We start from the raw sequence: 17,232 nt of genomic DNA, 5'->3' as shown, positions 1-17,232 counted from the left end.
GTGTAAATGATGTTTATTTTATTGTAAATAGAGTGTTGTCTCTGCCCTTTAATATCATGGCTCTGTGCTTGCACCCTTGGTGTCTCCTTTAACTGCTAATGCAGTCTTCTCCCATACACATTTATTAAGGCTGGAACGGAGGCCTCTGGCCAGCTACCCCATCCCCCTGCATAGTGGCAGGATTGATTTCATAGACTTTTTCCCTCCCTAATAATTAGGTATCACATCCTGCCTTGAATATTATTTCCTTGTTTACACAAGCTCTTCTGGCATTTTATTTCATTGCCTGAACTGTTCCTCTGAGGCTGGTTATAGCTTTTCTTCATATTTAACCTATAGGTTTTCTGCTGAAGTGTAGTGCACAATGTCCTCTTCTGTCCTTGTTGAGAAGCAGAGGAAAAGTTGTTCTGTCTTTTCATATATCCCTTGAGAAATGTGTAGTATGCTTTATGTTCCCTATCACCCAGGTGTGAAACAGGGACTAGTAGATGAAGACAAGATGGGGCTGCCTAACTGCACAGGAGACAGCTTCACCAGTGACACCCAGGTCAAGAAAGTCACCACGATCCCACATATTTAAGACTTTGGCTTACATTTGGGAGCACAGAAACTCTGGATTTCTTCGGAGAGATCGGACCAGTGGTCCCTCTAGTGGTAATTTCTGTCCGAGATTACCAGTTCCTTCAGAAGAAGCCGTGGACAATTGTATCCCTAGAGAGACAGCTGCTTTGGGAGCCTGCTGAGTACCCCAGCCAGAGCCTAAGCGTGATGCCTAATTTCAAACTATCTGGTAGGCTGCGCTGTCAAACCCTCGGTTGTTGTGTACCGACAGCTTACCTCCACCTTAAACATCTACCTTGAAGCAGAAGTCTGTTTTCTCGTGTACGTGTGATGGTATTCTTTAGTCTTGTTTTGTTTTGTGGCAGGAAACACACACTTTTTGCTGCCCACAGAGCGCCCGTCCCAGCAGCGTGAACGCAGCCTGCCACAGCCACGTCTCCTGAGTGAACGCTTCCTAACGCCACGTCTCCTGAGTGAACGCTTCCTAACGCTCTTCCCCTTTGTGACATTCTGCTCTGGATTTCTACGGCGTTTGCTCGCATTTCTAGCGAACGTAAGCGTTCAGAAATGTATCGGGTGCCCGTGCCCAGGTGCTGGCAGGCAGAGGGGGCCGGAGGGGCCGCCTCTGTGAGGAGAGGCCGCCTCTGTGAGGAGAGGCCGCCTCTGTGAGGAGAGGCCGCCTCTGTGAGGAGAGGCCGCCTCTGTGAGGAGAGGCCGCCTCTGTGAGGAGAGGCCGCCTCTGTGAGGAGAGGCCGCCTCTGTGAGGAGAGGCCGCCTCTGTGAGGAGAGGCCGCCTCTGTGAGGAGAGGCCGCCTCTGTGAGGAGAGGCCGCCTCTGTGAGGAGAGGCCGCCTCTGTGAGGAGAGGCCGGGGCTGCCCCGTACTGGACTCAGCCGGTTCCAGCCGGTTCCAGCCAGCTCTGCAACAGCCACACCCCAGGGCACAGCCCAGCCTGTCAGGGAGGCTGGTGGTGCCTCTGTGAAAACATGTGTCAGAAATGGCAAAAAAAAAACCCAAAAGACTGGACAGAGAGGAGGAGGGAACAACAAGAGTGAGAAACAGCCATGCGGACACGGGAGAAGGAGGAGGGGGAGGTGGTGCGCCCGGCCTGCGGCAGAGATCCCCCTGCAGCCTGTGGAGAGGATCCCTCTGGAGCAGATATCACAGATATCCATGCTGCAGTCCCTGGAGGACCCTGCGCCAGAGCGGGCGGATATTCCTGAAGGAGCTGAGGCCTGTGGAAAGCCCACGTCGGCGCAAGGTAAAAGTATGAGAGGGAAAGAACAGCAGAGAGAACCTGCTGGGTACTGACTGTACCCCCTGTCTGCCTGGGCAACTCGGGGCGGCTAAGGGAGTCCTGAGACTCTGGGAAAGTGAGAGGAAAGATACTGCTTTAAGGTTTGTCTTTTTTTGTTTCTCACTGCCCGAATCTATTTTAATTGGCAATAAATTAAGTTCATTTTCCTGTCTGTTTTGACCATGACAGTAACTAGTGAGTGATCTCCCTGTCTTTACTGCAACCTGCAAGCTTTCTTGTTTCTGTTTTTCCTATTTTCTGCCCTGTCCTTCTGATGGGTAGGGGGGAGTGAGCAGCTGGGTGGGAGTTTGCCTGTTAGCCAAGGTAAACCCAGGACAAGGGGAAGAAAAAAGCCAGCAATCAGCCAGGTAGGATTCTCAGCTGTAATGTTTTCTGCATGGGCTTGTTTTTAATTTATAGGTGTCCTGGTTTCAGCTAAGATAGAGTTAATTTTCTTCCTAGTAGCTGGTACAGTGCTGTGTTTCGGATTTAGGGTGAGAATAATGTTGATAACACACTGATGCTTTAGTTGTTGCTAAGTAGTGCTTATCCTAAGTTAAGGCTTTTTCAGTTTCCCATGCTCTGCCAGCAAGCAGCTGCACAAGAAGCTGGGAGGGAGCATGGCTGGGACAGCTGACCAGAACTAGCGAAAGGGATATTCCATACCATAGGATGTCATGCTCAGTATATAAACTGGGGGGAGTTGGCCAGGAGGGATTGATCGGTGCTTGGGCATTGGTCAGCCGGTGGTGAGCAATTTTATTTCTCTCTCTTTTTGTTGTATTCCTTTTCATTACAATTATATTTTATTATTGTTGTTGTTATTATTATATTTTATTTTATTTTAGTTATTAAACTGTTCTTCTCTCAACCCATGAATTTTACTTTTTTCCAATTCTCTTCCCCACCCCGCTGGGAGCCGGGAGGAGTGAATGAGCGGCTGCGTGGTGCTTAGATGCTGGCTGGGGTTAAACCACGACAATAGGCTATAAAGAAATAATTTAGGTCACTACAAAGAAGTTAAACTGAAGCATAACCTGATCAGCTCTGTACACCCATTTTAACCTGTTAATTCATTCCTCATTGGTTTAGTATCTGGTTCTATGAATATTTCTGTTAATAACTTTACACACATGAATAGACCCATTAATCACAACTAAGGAGACTGGAGGGCTCTCAGATGTTTGCAAGAGAGGGCTGTTTGACTGTAGAAGTCAGCTTCACACAGGTTTTCTGGGTGATGTTTTCCTCTGTGACGTTAACCAAAAAGACATAAAAGGTCAGGAACGTGAGCATGATTATTTTGGATGTGAAATGGCACCTAGATGCCTTTACAAATATAAACCTAAATCATTTATACTGGAAAGTTCTGCCAGGTTCAAAAGTGTAGTAGTCTTGGATTTGTAAGGTAGCTCCCAGTTTGGCACCTACAGAAAACTGAGATGCTTGACATGAAAATGGCAGTCCTCTAAACCTAAGTAGAGGTGCTGTCTAGGCAATTTGGCAACTAGATATTCACTGCACCTATTTTTGACAATGCAGCAAACCTTTGTATTTTTGCATCCCTTCGCCAAGGTGTAGTCGGATATAAAGCAAGACACGTGACACAGGAGGGCAGAGCTAAGCTGTGGCTGTAGATGGGGTCCTCAAACAGAGTTCCCTTTAGGTCTCTTTTAGTTAGTCGTGCTCAGATGTCATCTAGTGCCAGAACCACTTCCTCCACCTCCACTTGAGCTAAACAAAAATAATCAGAGGATTGTAGTTTAGACTGACCTATTTGCACTGGACCTGTGATTCACAGAGCAGGTGAAAAACCACAGTAAATGAAGGTGCTGTAGGCCTAGCTTCAAAAAGAGAGCAGTGTGTGAGACTGACAAGGTCTACCCATGTTTGCCTGCCATGCCAAATGATGTTTCCATGCCTGTTCTGGGATCTAAACCCTTCTGCGATCTAGCCCAATATCCTATAGACAGTGACCTGGAAGAGTCCAGAAGCAGAACACGCACAGATTAATACTTCCCCAATATACCCCATCTTCAGTCAGCGCACAGCCTTGACACCTAGAGTGTTTACATCTTTGTCTATCCTTTAGAAAGGACTTTCCTTTCATTAATTTGCCTAATAGTCTTTTGAATCTGCTTGATGCAGTTGGCATCCACAAGTTACTGTGGCAACAAGTTACACAATTAATTCTGTTTTATGTAAAAGTGCTTTCCTTTGTTTGCTTTTAGAATTCCCATCTGATAATTGTTTGACTACCTATAATTTTTGTGCCATGAGAAACAATAAATACTCATTCGCTATTCTTCTTCACAATTTAGAGACCTCTCTCAATCCTTTCAGACCTTTTTTGTCTGAACTTTGGTCTATTTAATCTCTTCTTATATGGAAGCAGTTTTGTATGTTCAGTCTTGCCTGCATCTTTCTGCCAGTTGTTTTATTCCTTCTGAGAAGTAAAAGAAGGACATGACAATGCACTCCATGTTTGGTGTGTATGTTCCATGTATGAGAAGAAGGATTTTTTTGTTGTTATTTATCTATTTCTCATCAGTTTCTGATGTGCTGTTAGAGAAATACCAACGTAAGTGCCTGTTGTAGATGCAGTTATGCCAGCATAAACTGCTTTGTGATACACGGGAATGGGAACAAGCCACACTAGGATCAAGGAAAAACATTATAAAAGTCAAAGTGCATCCACTATAAGGGCTGCAAAGTATCAGTAATAGCAATAATAGCAATGATTCCTCTCTGTCTGAAATAAATTGTACCAGTAGTTCTGCGCTTAGAGTCCATGCTCATACCAGCCATAAACCAGTCACCTAGGAAAAGATTTCAGTGTATGTTTGATTTTGACCTGTGAATAATTCTACAGATATTCCTTTCATTTTGCTGGGAGTACTCATCTGCTTTTCATCTGTACACATGCTTTGTTGGGTCAGGGCCCAAAGCATTTGAACAAATATTTATCAAATATTTCACAGAATTTTCCAGCTCTACTGGGAGCCAGTTTTTTTACACCCCTGCATGTTCTTATGCCAGGGGTGAAAATGAGCCTGTTCTCTTATACTTTGAAAAAGAACTGATTTATCTGATTGGAACCAGGAGCCTGAATTTTAAGCACATTAGTAACTCAGTTCTGTGTCTAGTCTGTGCACACAATAACCAGATTTGTATTCGAATAGTGCAAAGCTTTTCATCCTCATGGCTTAGTACACAGGTGTAATCCCCTACAGAATGGATTACTTTTACAAGCTGGATTCTCTAAATAAGGCAGTGGGTGCATTTATGGCTGTCTACACTGACTTTGCCATTCTGGGCCAAGAATCATACTTAGGCTTGGTGTGATCCCAGACCCACACTCCTTTATCCATCTGTAACTTATCTGTTGGCTCCCCAAGATGAAGCTCATTACAAATCCCATTTCTTTTTCCACCACAGGATATTTTTGTCCTTGAAGGGGTACCCCTAACTCATGTGATTCTGCCACAGTCCCCAAGAGGATAAGTGCAAGTGGCCAAGACAGGCTCAATATGCATTGCAAGTAGGTTCTGGTTTTCAGTGGGCGTTTGAAGCTGAAGTTTCTCCATCGTGATTTACTAGATGTGGACTCAAAGCTACATCTAAGAGCAGGCTGGAATAACATGTATGCAGAGTGATTTTTGGACACAACCTTGAGCTTCATTTAGCATTTCAAATGTAGTGGAGAAGGTAACTTGGATTAGTTAGTTATCCTTCCATGGGGAGCTCTGGATGCAGTCCAAATGTGCCTTCAAACTCTTGGGCACTTAACAGAAGTGGGCAGATGTATATGTGCTTTTATAGACTCAAGCTCACTTTTGGCACCCTGTGGCTTGTGTGGAGTAAAGTGCTAGCTCCTGTCTACCTATCCAAAATATAATGGAAATAATGGCCTTGTGTCTTTCATGATTCATTAATGACTTCGGACTGCATATATATGTTAGCTCCAACTGTCAAGTATAAAAGTTAGATTTTAGCACCCGTCTGCCCATTTCCTTTCACTTAGAAAGTCAATCATTCACCTCCCCTTCAAATGTTTTTAATATCTTCTCCCTAGCCTTGCTGGTTATTCCTTGTAATACCCAGAATTCCTCACACCTGAGGTAATACTATTATTTAAAGTTTGTCAAGTTTTTGCTGGAGTTTTCTCATTGTCTAGTGATATTAACAAGATTTTACTTTTGTTTACTGATTTTTTTAAATGTTTTGTTGAAGACATGTTGCATTTGAACACAATGAATTGTGTTAAATTCAATGTTCCCATTACTTTCCAGCCATCATTAGCTTGTCCTTTTGCTCATTAAAAGAGGCCTAAATGCTCTCTAGCCAGTTTCCATGGATGTATTCATACAAGTCCTCTTTTTCTCCCTAGCTTCTTTGGCTAGCAGTAATTTGCAATGCTTTATTTATTTATTTGCTATTATTATTATTGTTGTTGTTGTGGTGGTGGTGGTGGTGGTGTTCTTGTTGTTATCATCATCATTTCCCATCAAACCTTAACAGATTTACACTCGTGTCGTTGCTGGGCTATTAAAGGAGAGCCAGGAGACCTTGTTCCAGTAGAAAAGTTAACCATGCTGTTGATTAAAACTGGAAACAAAACTGTTGCTAAGATTCAGCTGAGTGAAATGGGGTGACAAGACTGGAGGGATTTAAAAACAGAGAGCTTAGGATATTGCCAGGGGATTTTAACCAGCTTGATTGCTTTCTGAAGAATGAGATAATGGTGGGACACTGGACTAGAAGTAAAAATTTTTTGCTCTAATGTCTCAAATCCTGGTTTTCGAACTGAGAAGTCTCAAAAGATTATATTACAAATAGAATTACTCATTTGGGGCTGAGATATGATAGCCAAGGAGCTTTTCTTCATCCTCTGTTGTTAATAGAAATCATCTGCTTTAGGTACCAGTTGTCTTTTCATTTGCTTAAACATAAAGTGTCATTTTCTTTCCCCTTAAAAGGCAGATCTTCTACTCTTCTTGATTTCCTTTAAGACTGTGGGATGTCCTGTGCAGGGACCCACTTTTTTTTTGTTGGTTTTACACCCCCTGATGTAATGATGATGAGGCTGGAGTCTGGTGACAACACTTGTGAGACTTAATGTCAGAGTTTGGAATTGCTAATTTCCAGCATCAGGGAAAAACTAGATAGGTAGGTAGGTAGGTAGGTAGGTAGGTAGGTAGGTAGATAGATAGCCCCTACACAGCTACCTACAGAATTTAATTTGGTAAACATAGACCTAGAAGTAATAGAAATATATAGCAGTTGACTTCTTCAGTAGATGACTTTCAAGACAGAACAAGGTGTTGGAGGCAGCTGGAGCAAGTCAGAAAGGAAGGTACCTTCCCTTTAAAAAATGATACTATTAACAGAATTTAGTGGTTATGACACAGAGTGGACTGACAGCCCAAGAAAAGAGAAATCTTCAGGTAACCCTGACAGTCCAACTACATTACAGATGCAGAACTGCCGGAGCGACGAATCACAGTAAGGTTGTCTCCTGACTCACCTGCTTACAAACCTGCTTCAGTGTGTAGTATAGACAGCAACTTCACTAGGACTAAATTCAGGCACTATTACAAACTGGACACGGCCGAGTTTTAAGCTCAGTGACAGAGCATGGTTAAAAATGTATTTACCATGTTGACCTCTTATGGCAGAGGAGGACTTGATTGTGTTGGACCTGTGGCCCCTGCAAGGCTGATGGACCCACCAATGGTCACACAAATACTGCATTAAAGCTTGTATTTGTTTTGAAAAAAAGTCTGAACACACAAAGGCTTTTCTGAGCATATGTAGAATTCCAAGGGTCAGCCAATGATACCAAAGAATTGTGCAAATACAAAATTTGTCCAGGCTTCTGGAACTTTTGCCTCCACTTTTAAAATGCAACTCTTAGGAAAAAAAAAATAGAAATAAAAATATATATATATATATGTGCTATATACTGGCATGTTTCAGTGCCCAAGTGTAGCATTCAAATTTGTACAAAAGGAAACTTTCCTAGCTTTGAATTACATTCGTATTCAGGGCCTTGTTTCAACTCACAGAAACAAAGTGCTAAAATGATATGCAGTATACTTATCACTCCCTAGTTGTCTCTTTCACAGGGTACTTGATACGTGCTGGTGGCTATAGAACAAGAGTCAAAGCCGGAACTCAGTCTCTGGGGGGCTATGTTTCTTTATATGTAGAGCCACCAACTGATTATTTTGTAACTGTCCTCACTTATTCTTTGCAATCCCATGCCTACATCTGAGTGAGGTTTTTGTGTTTGGTTGGTTGGTTTTGTTGTTTGTTTTAAAGAGGATGCCATTTCTATCTGAGTTTTTTAGTTCATGTTTGGAGATGAAGGCTAACATCAAACTTTGCCATTGTGCATGTTTTTCTATTGGAGTCACTGATGACGTATCACTTTAAAAGAGTTTTTGAATGGAGTTCAGTTTTTAAATATGAATTTCTAGTTTTTTACATATGTAACTTTACACATTTTCCCGAACAACTGTTATTTTTACCTGGCAATGAATTGTAAATACCCAGAAAATGATACTGAAAATACTCTCTTTTGGAGTTACTGATTCTAATGGCAAATATAAGAACTGCGCTTCATGCATCTGTACCCTGTAATTTTCATTAGCTGGATGAAAAGATGAAAGATCAGATACTGATGTCAGTTGCCTCAGTGAAACTCCATTGTTTTCCTCTTGTGTAACTGAACACAGAAGGAAAAAAAAAAATCCTAACATCTGATTTTCTATCTTAATTTTTCCTAAAGATTGCCTAAAATTCCAACAAGAAGAATGTAACCATCTGGGCTCCCTTGCCTGTATCATATTCATTCTCTGCATGGAGAGAGATTCAGATTTTATGTAAGTCATCCCCATAGGGGGAAGTCCTGCTACCTGTTAGCACAGTGCCTGATTCTTCAAAAAATTAAACAAAATGCTGTGTCTTTAATGTCGCTCACTGAATTACAAATTGGGGAGCTGGCACATCTCTCATTTTATTCATCCTAATTACAATTGCCCTGTCACTGAGATGCCAGCCTGACTTAAGAGCAAATCAGGTAGTGACTCCCCAGGGTCTTCTTTGTAACAGGAAGGCTGTCTCTAGTGGCTTCAAAATGACAATTTCCTCTCTTTTACTTCAAAGTGGAGTGTTTCCCTTGGACAGTTTCACATTTGATTATTTTCACTAGCCTCTCTGTCTTGAGTTGCTTGATTAGCATCTCAGTCACCTAAGAAATTAGACTAAAGTTTGTTCCTTGGAAAAAAAAAGGCAGAGAGGGAAAAAAAGAAGCTAGTGAAAAATTATCTTTCCAATAGGGAAGGAGATGAGGGTGTGGGAGAAGTGAAGCTCTGACAGAGTTTTGCTGCCTTAATCTGCATCTCTTCTGAAGGAAGGACTGGCTCTGTGTTTGGGAAGTTTACTTTAAATATTTCCCTGCAGAAATTTTCATGGGATAGCTATTTCATACTCCTGTTTGAAAAACTGTTCATCTATTATTTTGATAAGTAACTTCAAAAATTTTTTATAAACTCTAGACAAATAACTAGAAACAGAGCCTTTGGCTCCACGGTAGGTGTGTGAATATGGATTCAGTTGCATAATAGAGAACCTCAAGCTTTAAGTTGCTGGTTATATTCTTTCTATGTTGCCATCTATAATGCAAGGAGAATAAATACATACCAACCAGAGAGTTGTGTACAAATAACATGGTGTTTTAGTATTTCATGTCCGTGTGTGAAAAGCCAGAGTTCAGCCTAGGTACCTGGGTACATGAGCCTTCCTGAGATTAAAACTCGTGGTTCTGCCTCATCAAACTGTCTAATGTATCTGTCTTTCCAGTTTCTAATATACCTGTTACCCAAGTTCCTAGACATTAGATACAAGAACTACCATAGCACAAGTGTTGTCCATGTAGACAGCAAGTGATCCTCTCTTTTGTGAATCACTGGCGTGTCTATGTTCCTCAGGGTTGTGTTTGTTGCTTCCCTTTCTCTTATATAATGCAGCCGGGAAAGAAATTAGTATTTTGAGGAGAGTATAGGAGTTTGCACCTTGTCTTAGAGTCCCTTATATAAGCATTATGGAAGGAGCTTCATCTAAACTCCACAATAATGAACAGAATGTTTTTCCCTAGTTCTAATAGTTATTGGATTAGGTTTGTATTCAATTACATGATGTTGTTGATATTTCTGTACCTTTCTTACCCCCACCCAAAAGATTTACGAAAATAAATCTGGAAGAAGTTAATACCACATGCATGTCTCATCCTGAAGTGAAAGATGGAATAATTTACAGTGTCCAGTTGCACTTGATCAGGTGATTACTGTCTTTCCATCTGCTTGTAAAACATTCTCACCTTCCACTAATTTGTCTAAATTTCTGCTGTTTCAGTCACACTGGAATTTATTACTGTCCACTTACCCTGATTTACTTGTGAAATGGTTTGCATGGCTTCTGTCAATGCTATTTGCATATCTTTATTATGAATACTGCTTATTTGGGCACAGATTTGATTTATGAGTGTTTGGCATGGTATGCCCAGTTATTTAGTTTTCATTTCTGATTTACACAGAGGGAATGAGAGAGATGGTAATTCTTTTTCTCTTGATGCAGAATATGTGCAGGACCAATAACACTTGAATAAGAAATTATTTTATTTTGGTTTATTTTCATTTTAGGGTTAAGTTCTCAAATGTAAACAATTACATATCTTGTCAGGCTTTTATAGCAAATCAAAATTAGACTTTCCCATGTTCAGCTCAGATCAAAACTGGTGTAGAAACTTGAAGGGAAAAATGTAATTACTGAAACAAATGCCAGGAAGGCAGGAAAACAGCACCAACCGGAAAAAAACCCTTTTTTCTGCTGTAGCATCTTTGTCCTCTCTTTAAAGAAAAGGCATATGTTCTTCAATAGAGACACCATGACATGCTGTTTGATGTGCCTTTTGCTTTCTGTCATGCAGTCTTATTTGTATGTTAAAACCCATAGCTCACCTTTGCTCACTGAAAAATGAGGCAATAATTCTTTGCACTTACATGTTTATATAATTCCATATTAATCACTTTTCTGCCTATTTTTTCCATATATTCTTGGGGTAGATGGGTGAAAGATATCCATATTTTCCTTCCCCTCCTCAAAGTCAAATATGTAATTTTGTTTCACTGAGCAGAAAAACATTTTGACGTGTCTTGAATCAGAGCTGACTTCACAGTCCAACCTTTGGATTCAGGAGCAGGTTTTGAGACCACAGCCTTCTGGTCATAGAGCTAGAAATGATGCAACACAGCCTGGTTGCTACTTTATAACTGCTCCTTCCTACAGAGTTTTGCATTACGCAGGTGAAGGATTATCAACTGAGACCTACTCTCACAGGTACTTGTAGCTAGTGATGATAGTAAGTCTGAATTGACACTTTTAAAATAGTTTGCAAATCAGGTAAACATGGAGGTAGAATTCATATAATTTAAACGTAGCCATCTCAAACATGGATTATAAGGGATTCATTTTGAGTCAAAGGAGGGAAAAGCATTTCTGGAAAGTAAGACATTTTGTCTGTTACAGAGAAATATCTTAGGATGATTGCAACTCTGGCTATTCTTAAACAAGCACAGAGAAGTATTCCCAGATGAAAGATGTAATTAATAGTTCAGCCTCCACTGAATTAGGTAGAATAGAGAGTATTCTGTGAATGCTACTGTAATCACTTAATGTAAAAATATAGTTACTTCAGTAAGCTTTATTTAGGTTGAATTGCAGTGGCACTAATACTGCAAAACTTCGTGGAAAATACTAGGTTCTTAATTGTTGTGCAATCAAAGAATGATCAGTTACCTGAAAATCCTTCTTCTTCATTGTCTTCCATACGACTGTTGTGGGAGATAGTCCCCACAACACTTTGTTGCAGCAAAATAATATTATTACCCTTTTACATATGAAGATGGGGTATACATACCTCTTGAATATTACTTGGTTACCTTGTACCTGAATAAGAATAAAATCCAGGCCCCTTAAATATCAGTATTATGCTGAATTCAGTAAAGTATTCTTCTTTAGAAGTCACCTTTTCCATAGTGTCTAGAGAGCACTGCCATCCTGCAAGCCAGCCCAATGATGGATTTCAACCCAGGATGAAAGGCAATTTTATAAAAAGGTGTTTGTTTTAGGACTCTTTCATCCTTAGCTTTTTCTTCTCTCCCGTCCCTGCTTTTATTCCCTGGTATGAGATGGATTTTGGCCTAAGAGAATGGCTCCTAGAGAGACTGAGAATGGCACTGCTAATGCAGTAGCAGGAGCTTTACTAAGCTAACTGTCCTCCTACTAAAGAAAACCACTGCTAGGTTATATCTTGTTTCTCTGAAGAGTGCAGGATATTGGCCTAAAGTCCATCTCACTTCTGAAGACTGAGTAAGGATACTGGCAATGATGTTATTTGACACAACTTGTGCTTTTGTGCCATTCATTTTAGAATGCTATTGTAAAAATTCCTCATTCTCATTAGCTGGTTGCTATGTCATTAACTCACTATAGAGCCCCCATAATGTCCCATTATACTGTACTTTCAAGCTTTTGGCTGTTAATTAAGCATGGAACATTCTCGTTTGTTACAGGGCTGAAATTAAAGGAAGGAAAACTTAAATTATGAATAATACTGTTAAATAATAATAATAATAATAGGATTAATGGACACCCAACTATGTACATAATTAGCCTAATTCCAATGAGAGGGTGATGGTGAATGTTTTATCAGTGTCACCAAGACCCCGTAGTATAATTACAGAACTATTTGTCCAATGCTTAGCATGTGCTATTCATTATATTATGTGAAGAATTGAGCCTCTGTTGGGGAAAAAAAAAATACAGGGCAAACAGTTTAAAACTGGTTCAGCTGGGTTCTTTTGTTTGTTGAGAAAGTTTTTTGCTTTTTTTCATTGCCTTGTTCCTGTCCTCATTTTTGATCAGTAATTAAAATGTCAGCATAACTTATACTGATTTCATGAACAAAATAAGCTACAGTAATGAAGGAACAGGCCTCCAGAATGAAAAGGAAAAACACCAAAACCAAACACTCACTCCCAAAAGTATCCCCAAGCAAAGATTTCTAAAGTAGAGGTGATTATGTTATTTCTGGATTACTGAGGTATACTTTAAGGAAGTCTTCCAACCTTCCACCCACTTGTAAGTACTGCATAGGTTCATTCAATGCAGGTTTTTGTTATGCAGGCCAGCTATATGTTAAAATAGAATATACACCACTTGCACCTCTTGTTTCTATTTAAAGCTGTCTCCAACTCTGCTAATCTAATTTTCAAAGGTGAATATGTTACTTATATTCCTATAATCTCAATTATATGTATTTCAATTTTTCTGGGTTACCTCTGTACGCCATTATGACTTTATAAAATTGAGCACTGAGTATATTTGGATCAGATACTGACTGCATGTCACCAGACATGACTGTTTAAGTCTAGACATCTCCTTTTTTCCCCTTTTTGACAACTTGTGAAAAGTGATACTGAACGGTAGCCTTAAGAACACAAAAATTTTGGTTGGAAAAGACCTTTGGAGGTCATCTGGTTCAACTTCCAGCTTAAAACAAAGCTAATTTAGATCAGGTTTTTAATTCTCCTCACAACACAGCATTTTGCATAGAATTGGAACTGAGTCCTGAGCATGAAAAGGGAAGGGATGCAAAAACATAAGGCATCTGTTTTAGTAGGAGCTAGGTGGGAAAGGGTGTTTCCATCCACAAAATACTTTATAATTTCAAAACGTACTTTTTTTCCTGCAGCTCCTTCCATCCTTCACTGGAGTAGTACATGAAAGTAGTCAAGCTGACTTCTGTTGTGGAGGGTCCAAGTACAAGACCCTCTTCTAGTGAATACTTGTTGAAAAGGAGTGAATAGCTCTAAGCGTAAGACTGAAGAAGATACACCTGAAGATTAACAACATGCGAGTGGGTTTGACACTCCGTGAGGACAGAGCAATAATTTGAATTTAGATGAATGACCTAGTCAGGAACCTTGTCTATCTTGGACTGTGTGGTTGCTTTTTTCGTTTGATTTTGACAAGAATGTAGATTTAAGACTCACAAAGTCTTTGACAGTGTAAGTTGCAGGAAAAAAAAGTACTTCACCTTTGAAGCTATTGGTTTGGATGACTCTGCGTTTTCTTGCCAAATCCAACTATTTCCACTATGCCCTCTCTTTCCTCTAAAATAAATAAAACATAACCATGTTGTTTCAAAATACTCCCAGCAAACTTTCCTGTTTCTCCTTCACAATAGTATCTTGGATTAGGGTCAAATCTAGACAGACCACATAGTACACAAACCACATAGTTTAAAGCTTAGTGTGGATAATCTTATTTATTCTCTCTTTCCCCTATGAACAGTTATCAGCTACTTGTCTGGATTTTTATTCAGGTTTTTGTTTTACTTCTTCGAAACTAATTTTGGAAGTGCATGTCAGGGTAGCTAAAGACTGTCCTTAAGAAAGTCTTGTCATTGGAATGCAGTAACTTATAGAACATGCCATGACTACAGTAGTGCTGTGATAGCTATTAGTCATATAAGCAACTGCTTTGGTTTGGTATTTTTATCTTATGAATCTTGATATCTTGATGGAACTTATGGGACACTATTCAAAAATATTCCTCCTTTTTACCCAAATTCTGGTAACCAGGAAGCCATTTAAATGTCTCTGTATGACACAGAAATGTCAGAGACCTGTGAAATGGAGTACTGATCCTCTGACCCATGATTATGATTTTTCCATTATATTCAGTCCCTATTCCATTGCAGAATATGTCTAATTTGCTTTCCATCATCCCCAGAGATCTGTGTAGCTCTGTCCAGAATTTTCCCCTCATTCTAAATAACAATACTGTATGTTGCTTCCTTTTCTTGGTGTGGTAAGTATAATTTCTGAATTATTTCTCAAAATGTTGTTTCCAGGCTGTGTTTTTAATTCTTCCCAATATCTAAGCATTTTTGCAGATGTATTTCTCTGATTCCTGGTTTATTTCCAGACTTTGCAATTTTGTATCATTTGGAAAGTCAGAATTTTCAAGGTCTTCATCCTTACCCTAATCCAACAGCTCACTGAACAAGGATAAAAGAGCTTGATTAGGAAAGGATCTAAGTTCTATGTTTTGCTTGTGTCTAGTAACAATTATTTATAGTGAGTGTTTATATTTTGGCATGATCATTATTATTAGCACTGCTGCATTTCCAAATACTGAAGAAATTATGCTGCAAAATGCAGTTTATTTGAATATTAAAATTCTGTACCCTTAATTCTTTGAAAAGAGTGGTCAAGGAAATAGATAACCGTGACAAAAACATCCATTTAAATTCATGCAATAGATCTAAAACTACCAAAATTTATAGTGCTGTTCAGATCTGTCCTTTATTTATCATGATAATAACAGTAACTTATTTTTATAGAACAATGTTCCATGAAACAGGGTGAAATGAATAGGACAATAATCCTTGTCCTAATTTTTTTAGTAACAGACCAAAGCAAACAGGTTTTCAAAGGATAAAATGTCCTTTTAAAATATGTGCCTCTATCCTTCTCCTTCTCTCTACAACCTTTGCCTTCACAATGTTTTTGAAACCTTCTCTCTTCCCAGCATCCAATGGCAGTTGTCCCCTCTGTGCCAGCTTTTCTGCTCTTATGGCTTGCTTAAATTCCAGAGCAGGTTGCTTTTAAATTCAGTTTAGCCACATGCTTCCCCTGTCTGCAGGGTCCCTGATCTAAAGAACAACCTCCTCATCTGGAAGGACTGTTTTGCTTTGTGAAAGTTTTTAATTTTATTTTCTTTGTAAGTGTGTGCATGCGTGAGTGTGTTCTCAGATGATTTCCAACACGCAGATCGCAGTCAAGCCCCACATCTGAGGGTAGTAAGTAGTATGTAGTTAGCATGAGGGGGTCTAAATTCAAAATTACCTAGAAGAACTTCTGGTCTGTCTGTCTGTCTGGTTTGGAGAGATTAAAATTCAGCTTAGACTATAAAGTCTGCACAGTTTACCTCCAACAGAACATCACTTGCCAGGCTGGAAAGTCACTTAGCAGCCTCAGAAAATTAAGTCATCATCACGGGCAACTGGTAACTTGGTAATTTGGGTAACTGAGTTAAGATCTTACTTTGAAACTTGATGATTTTTGAGAAATGATATGTTCCTTCAGCTTCAAATAGAGTCAAAAAAGACTGATAGCACTGCTGAGGTACATTAGGCATCATTACCCTTCAAATGAACAGGCTGTTTTGGAAGCTTCAAATTTGTTTGTAATTCTAATAACAACACAGACATCCTAGCCATTCTTACTTTTTTTTCCATTCTGGGTCAAAATATCAATATAAGTCAGAGAAGTGGTTTTGGTTTTTGGTTTTAATAGTCATTCAGTTCACTGGGAAGTAGCAAAAATCACGGGTCTCTCATAAGCCTGTAAGTAAGTTCAGTCATATTCTCTAGTTGTACATAATTGAAATAGGAGGTAGTGTGGGGAAGCAGGAATGGATAAACTTTCTAGAACTGCAACATGAGGGAGGGTGGGAGTGGTTGTCTGTTACAACTGAAAAAACGCAGCTGTTTCCTAGAATATAAATTAGTTAGCTCAAGCAAGACAATATCCAGCTGACAAAAGTTACTCAAAAGCAGTGGCAATGAGTCTGCAGACTCAAAGACCAGAGATAGGCACCAAATACAGAACTGAGGAGTGTGATCCACCAGACTGTTTGTAAAGAGAAAGAGGAAAGTGGAGGGCATGGAAGAACATTGGTGGCACGTAATACAAAATGTAGCGATATTGGAAAAAAGCAGTCTTGGTCTTTGTGGCATTTTTTGTTCATGATGATTTCCAGTGTCCTTTGGGATGTGTTAAAGAAAAATGACTAGTGCTTCAGACACTTAACACTAAAGATCCCTTCACACACAGCATCTACAGAGTGAAGAACATCGCTTCAAACCAGACATTTCTGACACTTGACTAGCAACTCTGTTATCTAACAGCAGCAGCAAGCAATTATCACTTTAAAGACATCAGGAAAAAATGTCAAAAATTCCTCATTTCTTATTGGAAAAATCAGCACAGACTATTTCATTTTAGTACAGAAACATTCCTATCAAATGAGTTTGCATGATCAAACTGAAGTTAGAAACACTCATTTGTTGCCACCTAACTTGATGGGAGGTATGGCTACCTGCTACCCTCCTTTCCTTTCTAATCTGGCTTCTCTGATGGACTCCATCTCACAGTTTCCCTATTGTCTGAGTTTACCACTGAAATGTATGATGAGAACTATATTCTAACTAGGAGTTCAGTTATGAATGGAGATAAAAAA

The sequence above is a fragment of the Haliaeetus albicilla genome, chromosome W (assembly GCF_947461875.1).
Source record: "Haliaeetus albicilla chromosome W, bHalAlb1.1, whole genome shotgun sequence".
NCBI lineage: Eukaryota > Metazoa > Chordata > Aves > Accipitriformes > Accipitridae > Haliaeetus > Haliaeetus albicilla.
The sequence above is the reverse complement of the archived record's forward strand: the minus strand, read 5'-3'. Positions refer to the sequence as shown.